Source organism: Pristis pectinata, chromosome 30 (genome assembly GCF_009764475.1).
Source record: "Pristis pectinata isolate sPriPec2 chromosome 30, sPriPec2.1.pri, whole genome shotgun sequence".
Classification (NCBI taxonomy): domain Eukaryota; kingdom Metazoa; phylum Chordata; class Chondrichthyes; order Rhinopristiformes; family Pristidae; genus Pristis; species Pristis pectinata.
In genome coordinates, this window is record NC_067434.1 from 17,029,623 (window position 1) to 17,043,023 (window position 13,401).

The 13,401-nt window shown below is 42.7% G+C and overlaps 1 protein-coding gene across 1 annotated transcript in view; it reads right to left on the reverse strand.

Moving 5' to 3' along the window:
- Positions 1-10,658: 10,658 nt before the first annotated feature.
- The window catches only part of ascc1 (activating signal cointegrator 1 complex subunit 1), a 57,201-nt gene continuing 54,458 nt past the window's right edge, over positions 10,659-13,401 (reverse strand). The window contains exon 12 of the transcript XR_007958413.1: positions 10,659-12,358. The gene's annotated coding sequence lies outside the window, so the exon portion shown is untranslated. The remainder of the gene's footprint in view (positions 12,359-13,401) is intronic.

A 13,401-nucleotide genomic window follows, 5' to 3' on the forward strand; every position in this document is an offset into this window, starting at 1 on the left:
CGGTATGTTGCTTGACTGAATAGAGCCAACTGGAGTGAGACTCACTTTTTCTCACCAGCCCAGAGAGATAGCACTGGAAGACTGGGCTCAATCACTTTCACACCCCTCATTAACCATCCTCTGCTATACTTTAGCTGAACATTGGCCAGGCACGGTAGTGTAGCGGTTAGCGTAATGCTTTACAGCGCCAGGGGCCCGGGTTCAATTCCGGCTGCTGTCTGTAAGGGATTTGTATGTTCTCCCCGTGACTGCATGGGTTTCCTCCAGGTGCTCTGGTTTCCCGCCACATTCCAAAAGACGTACGGGTTAGGAAGTTGTGGGCATGTTATGTTGGCACCGGAAACATGGCAACACTTGTGGGCTGCCCCCCAGAACACTCCACGCAAAAGATGTATTTCACTGTGTGTTTCGATGTACATATGACTAATAAAAGATATCTTATCTTATCTTGTTTCATCTGGAGGCAAAATGGCAGGAGCTGGGATACAAGAAGTTGCAAATGCTGGAATCTGGAGCAACAAACAACCTGCTGGAGGAACTCAGCAGGTCAAGCAGCATCTGTGGGGGAAAGGAATTATTGATGATTTGTGTCAAAACCCTAAAATATTTTACAAATGGTACATACAAGCTTCAGAGAGTAGTGGACTCAGCCCAATACATCACAGGCACATCCCTCCCCACTATTGGAAGTATCTACATGAGGTGCTGCCTCAAGAAGGCAACATCTATCATCAAAGATCCCCACCATCCAGGCCATGCCACATTCTCACTGCTACCATCAGGCAGGAGGTACAGAAGCCTGAAGTCCCATCCCACCAGGTTCAAGCAGCTACTTCCCTTCAACCATACGGTTCTTGAACCAACCTGCACAACCCTAATCACGACCTCAGGAAAGCAACACTATGATCACTTTGCATTACAATGGACTTTTTCTTTGCTCTAATTGTGTTCTTTCTTGTATAATTTTGTATAATTTATGCTTAATTTATGTTTTTCTTCTGAATGTTGTATTTCTAATTCTATGTGCCTGTAATGCTGCTGCAAATAAGTTTTTCATTGCACATGTGCACACATGTACTTGTGGATATGACAATAAACTCGACTTTGACTTTGACTTTGACATTGATCAGTAATGAGAAACATTTGCTTCACATTCTATATTTAAATATTACCCATTCTGCTGTGGAGGACTGTGTGCACAATTAGACTGTGTTCTGCACAATATATTATCTAGAAGCAACGTTAAGGTAATGCATAATCAGGCCCAGTTCTTTCATGTCACAGGGTCTAATTGGATTAAGTAGGTTTGAAAATAAAATGTTTAATTTTCTTATATTGCAAAAGTAGCTGCACTAGAAAGTACTTAATTGGCTGTGAAGCACTTTAGAAAGACATAAGTTCTGAAAGACACAGATCTTACTCTCAGTTAGATATAATCTGAAGTTAGCTACATCAGAATCTGTTTATTATTTCATTGCTGTTTGTGGAAGCTTGCTGTGTACAAATTGACAACAATATTTCCCATGTTGCAATGATGAGTACAATTGCACTGTGTGACTTTATAGTCTGTGGCCATGAAAGGTGTTATACAAATGCAGGTTTTTCTTTGATGCAGTGTAACACCCTGATACCTGCTGTTCAGCTCTCCTACCACTGGTAGAGCTAAGGATTGACTCTTTATTTTGAAACTTTCCCGATTTAGAAGCTGTCCAATGTATAAGCTATAGCCCGAAAATGAGGTTGTTCAAAACAGTTCCCACCTGGCTCAAGACACAAGGTGCTGGAACAATTGATCTATCAGTGGGCAAATAATCACTGGAAAAGGGCAACACAGAAAATAAAGTATTTCTTCAATATTTACAAGATATTAACAGAAGGAAAATATCCACAACTTTGAGGTAAGCCAACGTGGTGAATGGATCTGAGTTAACCCAGAGGGAACCCATGCAGACACATAGAGAACGTACAACCTCCTTACAGACAGTGGCCGGATTTGAACCAAGGTCACTGGTGCTGTAAAGTGTTACACTAACCGCTACACTATCGTGCCTGCACAGTACAGATTGAAACAGAGGTACAGTAAAAAACTTGTCTTGCATACCGTTCATAGAGATCAATTCATTACCCAGTGCATTGAGGTAGGACAGGGTAAAACAATACAGAATGCAGAGTGAAGTGTCACAGCTACAGAGTAGGTGCAGAGCAGGTAGACAATAAGGTGCAAGGTCATAATGAGGTAGATTTTGAGGTCAAGAGTTCATCTTATTGTACTAGGGAACCGTTCAATAGTCTTATAACGGCAGGATAGAAGCTGTCCTTGAGCCTGGTGGTACATGCTTTCAGTTACATGTTGCACTTCAGATTTTACAGTTAATTAATTCAAGGTATAATTACGTAGGAATGACAAAACAAGAGTAAAAATTTGACATATTCTAAACAATTATAAGACAAGGTTATAAGTAATTATTTTGAACATTGTATAAATTCCCTGAAATGCCCTGTTGAAATTGGATGGAAATTATTTGTAGAACACTGCAGTTGCTCCATTGATGGACTGAGGTAAATACAGATGGACATGAGAGCATAAATTGGTGCAAAACCATTTGGCCCATCAAGCCTTTTCCTCCCACAGACCATCCATAGACTATTCCAATACCTGGTTGGTTTCTCACCTTGAAACCCACAGAACTGGAGTTCATCCTGAACTCTGCTGCCTGTGACCTCACTCACCATTCTCATTCTAGTCCCTGCTGACCTGCACTGGCTCCTGGTCAGCTAATGACTTGATTTTAAATTTCTCACCTATTTCCAAATGCCTGCAGTCCTTTGTCAGAGACTATCTCTGGAACCTCCTTCCTTCCCAACCACAATATCTCCGTCCTCATCCAATTTAGGCAACTTGTACAATCCCAGTTTTAATCATTTCCCTATTAGTCCTTGCATATACCACCTAAACTCTAACCCCTGGGATTCCTTCCCTACACTCCTCTCTCTCTACCTCTCTCTCTTCTTGTAAGATGCTCCTTAAAGCTTTCCTTTCTGGTCAAGCCACCTGATCTAATATCACTTGTGGTTTGGCGGTAACTTTTGTTTGAAAATCATTCCCTTGATGCACCGGGGGGTGTTTTAACAAGTTTTAGGACACTGTGTAAATGTAAGTTGTCATATGACCATCTCAAAAATCACTTCCTCCACCATCTAACTAAACACACTTTGCTAAACCCCTGGTGAGCAAAATGGATCTATTAATATCTCAGAGACAAAACTCTTGAAGATCTGATGCAGGGTCTCGACCTGAAACGTCAACAATTCCTTTCCCCAACAGATGCTGCTCAACCCACTGGGTTCCTCCAGCAGATTTTTTTTTGCTTTTAATATCTCCGTTGCCATCAACTCTGTTCCTCAATAGATTTTTTTTTAATTGCAGTAGCGTTCCACCGTTAATTACTATTCCTGGGAATTAGCTGCATTGTTTGGGAAAAAGTATTCGAATCTCAGCACTGCCGAAGGGTGGTGATTTGTGTGGTTGCATTGTCAATTTTTGTTCTCAAGCTGAACAACTTCCTTGCCTTTAATCCACATTAACTGTTCGTTGTTATAAAGGTTGTCAGTAAGTTTCTCTTCTACAGCAATAATAAGACTCAAGGCTTTCATCCAAACCTATCCCTTGTGGAATTGCTGTAACCATTCTTCTTTGAATTCTTTAAAGTGAAAAGCTGATCACGTACACTGTATTGACTGGGGACTTTCTCTGAGGAATGCTCTTAGTCGAAAATCTGGTGGTTGTCAAGTTGTGTAGGAGGGAGTTGGCCTTCTGCAGGGTTCTGTGATTTAAAGAGGAAAAGCTCAAAGATTTCCTAACAAAAAATGAGCCTGCTTCCTGCTTCTGATTTGTGGCTGCAGTAAAATGATATATTTTTGGGCTTGGAGCTAAGGGAGACTAGGGCTCAGCTGTGTTGCTTTGCACAGTCAAATATCGTGCTGACCTGCTCAGTCACAAAAAGCATGGTCACTTTGACAAGGTGCAGGAGATGTCCGTGTAACACTGGTTAACACATGTGAAGACACAGAGACTGTAGATGCTGGAATCTGGAGTGAGAAACGAGCTGCTGGAGGAACTCAGTGTGTCAGGCAGCATCTGTGGAGGGAAATGGACAATCGACATTTCAGATCGGGACCCATTATCTGGACTGGAGACACAAGAGACTGCAGATGCTGGAATCTGGAGTAACAAATAATCTGTTGGAGGAACTCAGCGGGTCAGATCCTGATGCAGGGTTTCAACTTGAAACGTCGACAGTTCCTTTCCTTCCACAGATGCTGCTCGACCCGCTGAGTTCCTCTGTTTAACACAAATGAATGTGTTCAGGGCAAGACAAGTAGTTAAAGATCACAGCAATTTAATTATATCTGCCAGTATCTCCTGGTGGCCAGCCTCTTCAATTCCACTTCCCACTCCCATACTGACATGTCTATCCATGGCCTCCTCTACTGCCACACTGAGGCCAGACACAGGTTGGAGGAACAACACCTCGTGTTCCACTTTGGGAGTCTCCAACCTGACAGCCTCAACATCGATTTCTCAAACTTCCGGTAACCATTCCCCTCTTCCCCTCCTTTTTTTTCTCCCCCCCCCTTTTGTTTTCCCTCATTCCTGTGGCCCCCTCACCCCTTCTCTTCCCCCTCCCCTTCCCTCATGAGCTGCCCATCTATTCCCCACCTCCTTCCCTTTATTCCATGGTCCACTGCCCTCTCTTACCGGATTCCTCCTTCTTCAGCCCTTTGCCTCTTCTACCCATCACCTCCCAGCTTCTTACATCTCTCCCTTTCATCCCCCCTCCCCCACCCACCTACCTTCCCCCCTCACCTGGACTCCCCTATCACCTGCCAGCCTGTGCTCCTCGCCTTCCCCCGACCTCCTTATTCTGGCTTCTGCCCTCTTCCTTTCCAGTCCTGATGAAGGGTCTCGACCCAAAACGTCGACTGTTTATTTCCCTCCATAGGTGCTGCCTGACCTGCTGCGTTCCTCTAGCATTTTGTGTGTGTGTTGCTCCAGATTCCAGCATCTGCAGAATCTCTTGTGTCTCTGGAATTGTTTTCTTGATCTCTTTTCACTTCCTGCACCAGGAAACCATGTACTGCTGGAGGTGTCGCCCTTTTTGATGAGATTAAACTGAGGCTCCATTTGCCCCGTTGGGTATTTGTGAAAGATCCCATTGCCAAAGAACAACAGGGGAGTCCTCCCAGTTGTCCTGGTCAGTATTAATCCCTTCATAAAGAGCACTTCAAATAAAAGGATGACCTGGTCGTTATTGTCTTGCTGTTTGCGGGAGTTGCTCTCCACATTTTGACTGCTGTATTTCCTACGTTAACAACAGCGAATGCACCTCAGAAGTGTTTAGTTGACTGTAAATCACTTTGGGCTGTCCTGAGATTGTGAAAGGCATTGTATAAATACAACTCATTCTTCAGGTTTGCACACTTTTTCAGAGAACTTCAAGCCATTAATTGAGGACAGTGCTGCAGCGTTGGATGCAAATAGATTAGCTTTCTGCTGTTAGTTTATTTTGCAAACTGCTGTGCCACAGGGAATTAAGAATGTTGATACCACCTTAACAAGCCAATACAGAGAAAATTACAGGAGACACAAGAAACTGCAGATGCTGGAATCTGGAGCAAAAAAAATGCTGGAGAGTCTTGACCCGAAATGTTCACTTCCCTCCACAGATGCTGCCTGACCTGTTGAGTTCCTTCAGGATTTTGGTTTCCGACCACTGTCTGTAAGGAGTTTGTACATTCTCCCCGTGTCTGCGTGGGTTTCCTCCGGGTGCTCCGGTTTCCTCCCACATTCCAAAGACGTACGGGTTAGGAAGTTGTGGGCATGCTATGTTGGCGCCGGAAGCGTGGTGACACTTGCGGGCTGCTCCCAGAACCCTCTACACAAAAGATGCATTTCACTGTGTGTTTCAATGTACATGTGACTAATAAAGATATCTTACCTTATCTAATAAAAGCTAGCTCTTTGGATGAATCATACTATTCACAATCTGTTTAACAACGAGTTATATTTAAACTTCCCATTCTGTCCATTGCCGGAATCAGTTAATTTCACAATCTTCATTCCCTGTTGTGACCCTTCTACAACTTAAACCCTGGAACAGGAATCTGTTACCTCCATTCTCAACTGTTCTAACCTCCATCTTAACGATTTCCCATCCTTCCACTACAAGCTACAGTATATCCAGCACACAACGCCCAGCTTAAACTGTGGCAGGAACACAGAACTACCTGCCCAATCTGTCAGGCGTCTCCTGTCTCATGTGTTGCAGAGTCTCTGCAGATCCCACATTCGCCTTGTCCACCATCTCGAACTGGGACAGAAGCAAGTTTTCCTTGATCCCAAGGAACAGCCTACGGAGAAGGAAACACAGTGTGCCCAAAATTCTGGTTATGTTGCACCAAGTCTTGCTCATCCATCAATCACATCCTTCCTGAGCTTCTCCTTACACATTGTCCTTGTTTAAGTGTCCTCCATAATTTGGCATCTTCCTCCACTTTCAGTCCTCCATCTCTCTCTATCAAGTGCCCCATTTCTCTTGACTGCAAACCTTTAATCATTTCTCCTCCCTCCCCACCATCAATGGCTGAGCTTTCACTCACTTTGATCCCAATCTCTTAGACTTATTTCTCTGAACCTCAAGTTAAAACCCACTATTTCAATCCAGTTTTCAGTCATCCCCATCTATTTCCTCACATACTTGCTCAATGTTCATTCCTTATTTCCTGGGCTATTACATTAGGTTAGAAACATTTCAGATTTTAACATGCAATACAGTTCTGGTCTTCATCTTGGGGTAAAAACAAAATGCTGTCAGCACTCATTAGGTCAGGCAGCATCTGTGGAGAGAGAAACAGAGTGAATATTTCAAGTCAATATCTTTTCATTGGAACTGGAAAAGTGAGGAAGTATGTCTTAAGTGCTGGTAAGGTGGTGGGGTGGAGGGAACAGAGGAAATGTCTGTAACAAGGTGCAGACCAAAGTCCCGATGCAGGGTCTCAACCCAAAATGTCAACATACACCTTTTGCCTCCACAGATGCTGCTTGACCCGCTGAGTTCTTCCAGCGTTCTGGATTTTGTTCCAGATTCCAGCACCTGGAGTCTCTTTAGTATGCTATCTGCAGACCAAGGTTGTCAAGTGAACAATTTAAATACTGGCATTTAGAGATAGAGGAAAGAAACAAAGGAACACATTGAAACTCAAATGTTTAGCAAAAAAAGGCTAGTTATCTGAAATTGTTGAATTTGCTATTGAATTCACATCACAGCCTGGTGATGCAGGCTCCAATGCACAGGATTGCAATAAGCTGCAGAGGGTTGTAGACTCAGCCAGCCTCATCATGGCACAGCCTCCCTGCCATTGGGGACATCTTCAAGACGCGGTGCCTCAAGAAGGCGGCATCCATCACCAAGACCCTCACCATCTAGGACATGCCCTCTTCTCGTTACTACCATCGGGGAGGAGGTACAGGAGCCTGAAGACCCACACTCAGCGATTCAACTTCTTTCCCTCCACCATCAGATTTCTGAACGGTCCATGAACCATGAACGCTACCTTCGTTATTCCTTCTTTTGTACTATTTATTATTTTGTAATTTATAAAAACTTTATGTCTTTGCACTGTACTGCTGCCGCAAAACAACAAACTTCATGTTATATAAGTCAGCGATAATAAATCTGATTCTGATTCCGAGTTCCAAAGGCTGCAACACACCAAGATGGAAGATGAGGTGCTGCTTCTTGAGCTTATATTGGGTCGATGAGGGGTTATTGACCTGAAATGTTGACCCTCTTTCTCTCTCCACTGTCAAGAATGCTTTCATTCTTGCAGCATTTTCTGTCTTTGTTCTGGATTTCACCTTCTCTATGGTTTTTTCATCTTGTATACATGTTTCAGTCACCAGCTTTCAGGGGGTGAATAGTCTAGGTTTCTTTGGTGTTTCCTTGTTTCTGAAACTACTGAGACTGAGAATTAGTCTTGCAAGTTTTCTATGCATTGTCTCCAGAGTTTGAATATTGCCTCTTTGTGTCAGTGACTCACAATGGACACAATACTCAAGGTGCAGCCTGATCATAGTACTGTACATTTAACATGACGTCCTCGAGGAAAATGGAGCCAATCTTTTACCTGCCTAACCACCACAGCAGCAATTGTTAGATGCATCTATCTTTGTGTTTGCAAAACGAATTTCTGGCCTTTACTTAAAGCATAAAGGGAACCACTTGGAAGCTTACAAATTGTGCCTTTTTCATTTAAGATTTGAAAGCATGGCAAAAATCCCAAGACTGAGCAGAGTTTCTGATTGTTATACAAATTATGATCATGTTGTTGAACACACAGCCTCTTTGCCAAGAAATGCAATGTGCTCTTGGCACTGAGTGACAATTGGATCAGAATTTCTACAAACCTAAACTGAAATTGATCAATTAGCAAATCTTTTCACCACAATTTTCTTAACTTTCATTCAAAAATCCATGCAACACTAAAACAAGAGATAACACTCAACGGAAACATATACTTTGCATGAAAAGATTAGAGTCTAATGTGCAATTGCCTTCTGGGAGACAGTTGGCAATGGAAATGAATGCATTTGGAGATTTAGATAAGGAAGATGGTGCAGGAATGGAGGGAGAATAACACAGCTCGAAATAGAATCATAGAAATTTGAAGCATAATATGTGGCACTTGGACCCATCATAGCTGAATAGTGATGTTGAGACTAATCCCACTTTCAAATATTCATCTTCAGACTTGTAGCAATAGCAGGTACAAACATTGTTTAGACTGCACTACAGGAAGGAGTGGTATGGTAGCAACAGAGAGAGTGCAGAAGAGATTCTCCGGGATGTTGCCTGGAATGGAGGGCTGTAGTTAATTGGTAAAGTATTGTCACATATACCGAGGTACAGTGGAAAACTTTGTTTTGCATGCCATCCATACAGATCATTTCATCACATCAGTACATCGAGGTAGTACAAGGGAAATGCAACAACAGAATGCAGAATAGATTGATTAGGTTGGGTTTATTCCCACTGGAATGTAGGAGGCTGTGGGGTGAACTTATAGAGGTTTATAAAATTATGAGGAGCATTTTTAGGAAAGACAGTCAGAATCTTTTTTCCCAGGACAGGGGAGTCTAGGATCAGAGGGCACAGGTTTAAAGTGAGGGGGAAGAATGTTAAAGGAGGCCTTAGGGGTAGGTGTTTCACACAGAGGGTGGTGTTTGTGTGGAATGAGCTGCCAGAGGAGGTGTTGGAGGCAGGATACAATTACAATGCTTAAAAAGGCACTTGGACAGGTACTTTGGTGGAAAGGTGTAGAGGGATATGGGCCTAATGCAGGAAAATGGGATTAGCGTAGAAAGACAGCAAGGTCAGCATGGTCGAGGTAGGCTGAGAGGGTCTGTTTCTGTGCTGCATGTTTCTATGATTCCGTGAGGGGCTCTTTCTGATACTTTTTAAATGGAATGAGAAGTTCTGCTTCCACCAGAGTTTAGGTAAATAAAATGTCCCCTCTAATGCTTCTACTGATAACAATTCTTTACTGTCTAGTTATCGACCTCTCTCCTCCATCTGGGGATCCCAAATCCTGCAACCTTTGTGTACCTGCTGCTGTTTCCATCCTGGACAAGGTTGTACTGTTTGAGAATAATCTTTCATTGAAGGTCTCTTCTGCAGAGCCGAGGAAACAAATACTTAATCCAACATAAGTTAGACAGAAGCACTTTGTCAATGTCAGTGACAGACAGACTGATACACACAGAGCAGATCCTCTACCTTGTGCTGACTGTCTTGTAGGCAGTCCTTTTACAGAACTAAACGTTGGAATTAACTTTGCTTGTGAAAGCAAATGAAAACAGGTGGCTCAGTGCCAAAATTTGTTTGATTAACACTCCTATGAAGCACCTTGGGACATGTTAACATGTGGAGGTTTCAAGAGTGAGATGTCAGTGAGTTTAGTGTTTGTCTACAGTATAAAAGGTTAAGGAGAAAACTGACACAGAAGTAAAGCAGTCACGATCTAACTACTGAAACAGAAACCAGAGTTGAGTGGCTGAATGGTCTAGTCACTTTCCTGACGGACAGAGACAGTTTAATGCCTCACATGCAGTGTGGCCCTGCAGTGATGTAGAACTCCATTGGTAATACACCCCCATGGGCTGCTTTCCCAAACTAATGACCGCACTGCCATTAATCAAGCCAAAGAGATACATAATTATTATTTTTTTATGTAAGTGGTACATGACATTTGGGTTTGTGGCTGTCATTCTCTTGTGCAGTGCAGAGAATAACTCAAATTACTTCAGGCAGAACATTTTGATTTTTTTTCCTTCCTACCAATATTCTCTTGCAATTTAAATATCTTAATAATTGATTCCAGTAAACATTGATCTGAAAAGACCACTGGAGCACTAGGAAAAAAGTTGGCTTTATAATTATTGTGGATATGAAGAGAGCTCGAGGCAACAATTGGCTCCATTGGACACAAAAGAGATTTACAGCAGCCTTTATCATGCTCAAATGGTGAAAATTGCACAGAATTAATTAATGTTGACACTACAGTGGTAATGAAGACAATTTTTTAGGCCGTTCTGCGAGATCGCTCTAGAGGTCATGAACATTGGAGTGAGACTGTGTCCTTTATTCATGGAGGAAGTAACATAGATACACATCAATATAAATACAATATTATGATCTTTACTGGGGAAATGTTATACTATAGAATTAGCAAACTACAGGTTAAAAGGCTGGATCTTGCCATGGCAAATTCTAATCTGATTAACCAGTAAAATAGCTCCAGCAAAAAAGTAAAAGCAGCTTAAAATTGTCGTAAAAGTCGAACTTGTTCATGTAAATACCCTTTAAGAAAAACACTAAGCATATTCTCTAGCTGGGAACAGACAAGGTGGTTGGGTTTTCACCTGGTGACTCATACATAACAAGGGACTAAGAGCAGATGGTGGAGGCAGGAACTGGAATGGAGAGTGTATGAAAGGCAGAGTAGATGCTGAGAGGCTGTTTCACTTTGCTGTTGGTGCAGGTAGTCGTGGCATAAAAGGATCGGTCATTTAGGACTGGGATGAGGAGAAATTTCTTTCCACGCAGTAAAACCTTTTGGATTTCTGTGCCCCAGAGGGCTGTGGATGTATGTGAATATGAAGATCAGCCAGGAAAATGGATGAGGCACAGACATGACATTAGTGATTGGCAGAGAAGGCTGAAAGGCCTGTATGGGCCATCTCTGCTATTCCTTATATCCTCTGGACAACATTGCACAGGATCAAAAACTGGACCTGCAGGAGAAGCCGAATATCTTTGGACAATTCCATCGACAAGGAAGAAGTAGAACAGAATGCTTATGTCAACTCAGAATGTTGCAAGTTCACTTAGGTTCCTCTGGTCTACTCGTCTGACGACCATATGCAAAAGGTTGCTTCCCATCCCTTCAGTTCCCTTCCTTCACCAACAATTGTGCCACTGCAAGCATACACAGTGCAGCTGAAATCCCTGACAGTCCTTTGCACAGTCCTTGCTCCAGTAACACCCTGCTCGATGACTGCACAAGTGGTAGCAGCTGCTTGTGTCTGCCCTGTCGATCTTCGACAAGCTCAACGAGACATGTAGTTTTCTATTATTCCAGGGGTTTATTGGTTGGGTCCTCACAAATGTTATCAAGCACATTTTAAGTGGGTATACACACACAAAAGTAATACCGATGTGGGAAACGTGAAATAAAACAGACAACGCTGGAAATTCTCGACAGGTCAGATGATGTCTGATGAAAGGTCATCGACTTGAAATGTTAATTTTCCTTCTCTCTCCTGACTTGCTGAGCATCTCTAGCAGACATCCCTCATCCCTGAGCAGTGAGCTGGTAGGTTGGTGTGTAAAGAGATCAAGGAAAGTGGAATGTCTGAGAACAAAAGCACAATTACAGCCGTCTGAGAATCTTGCTCACTGGTAGTTTTGTGGTTGCATAATGACGGGCAAGTGTCCTCTGATGACATTGTCCCCTGGTGGGATGTCAGCCATAGTTGTGAACCTGCGAGTTTGCTCACACTGACAGGTATCATTACAGGGAAAGGGTCCTTCTTGTCGGTCTACTCCTGGACCTGACCACAGTAGCTATTTACACGTCTAGGTAGCAAGCTGGTGAAGGTCCTGTTCAAGCCAACTGCCTGCCCCTCTCCTGCAAATACGCCTGTATGCGGGTGTCCTTGGAGAGGGAGCGTGCAGTGTTCCATGGTCCTCTGAAGGCTTTCCAGGATTACTGGGTTCTGCAGGGGCTGGACTGCATCCTGGATGAGGATGATAATGTTTTAATCTGAAGATTATGTAAATTTTGTAAATAGGTTAATAAACCTTTTATTAAAAAAAAGAACAGGAAAGGGTCCATGGTTGCCTGCCTTTGCAAACAAGCTACCCAGCCCAAGAACTGCCAGATCCTGCAAATATTTCCAGTGGAGCCCAGAAATGAAAGGCACAGTGGTTAGGGAACTGTGGATAGAATTGTTTGCCGGTAAAGTCTAAGGAGTGGTATGTGTGATTGTATGTCATGGATTAAAGTTAAAGCTTAAAACTGTAAAGGTGCAAGGGAGCGGTCAAATTAATGTACAACAGTTTGTGGTATTTCCCATCATATAAATTTTTGGCAATTTCATAACATGTTTGATGTCATATTATTTGTACTGCTTGTATTTATATTATTTGTGGTGTAGTCAGATAGTTCCAGAAAGAAATACTTAACTCATAGTGAACCAAAATTGACTTCTATCCCAGCATGCTCTAAAGAATCCAGGTCTGTGCTGAACTTTTCAAACAGGCTATGACTTGAAAGGAAATTGTGAAGAATTTCAGGCTTTTCTCTGGACCCCTGCAATGTAGTAATGTCACCAGAAAATTACAAGTCAGCACCTAACTAACAAAATGGCTCTGGTACAGCAGGTCCAGTCCCCTGCAATTGTTAGAAGTGGTAAACATTGGAATCACCACGAGAGTGTGACTCATTCGCCAACCTTTTAGAATGCTGCTAAGCTCAAACTTTTCCCCATCAAAGCATTTTTATTGTGCTGGCAGTTGAATATCAAATATTCCTATATTGCACAGCTCAGGGCAAACAGGATGAAGATAGTACCATCAAAGAGGGTGTTCGTATCCATTAAATTTGCACAGATGCGATATTTGAATTATGAAGTAGGTGGGGTTCAGGACAAACTTTACAAAACTTAGAAGGGAACTGTGGACAGAGTTTATTACTTATACAGAGTCAGGGACAGGTACATGCGATTGTATTTCATAGACTACAGTTAAGCCTTGGGGCTGTGTAAGGTACAGAGGTTAA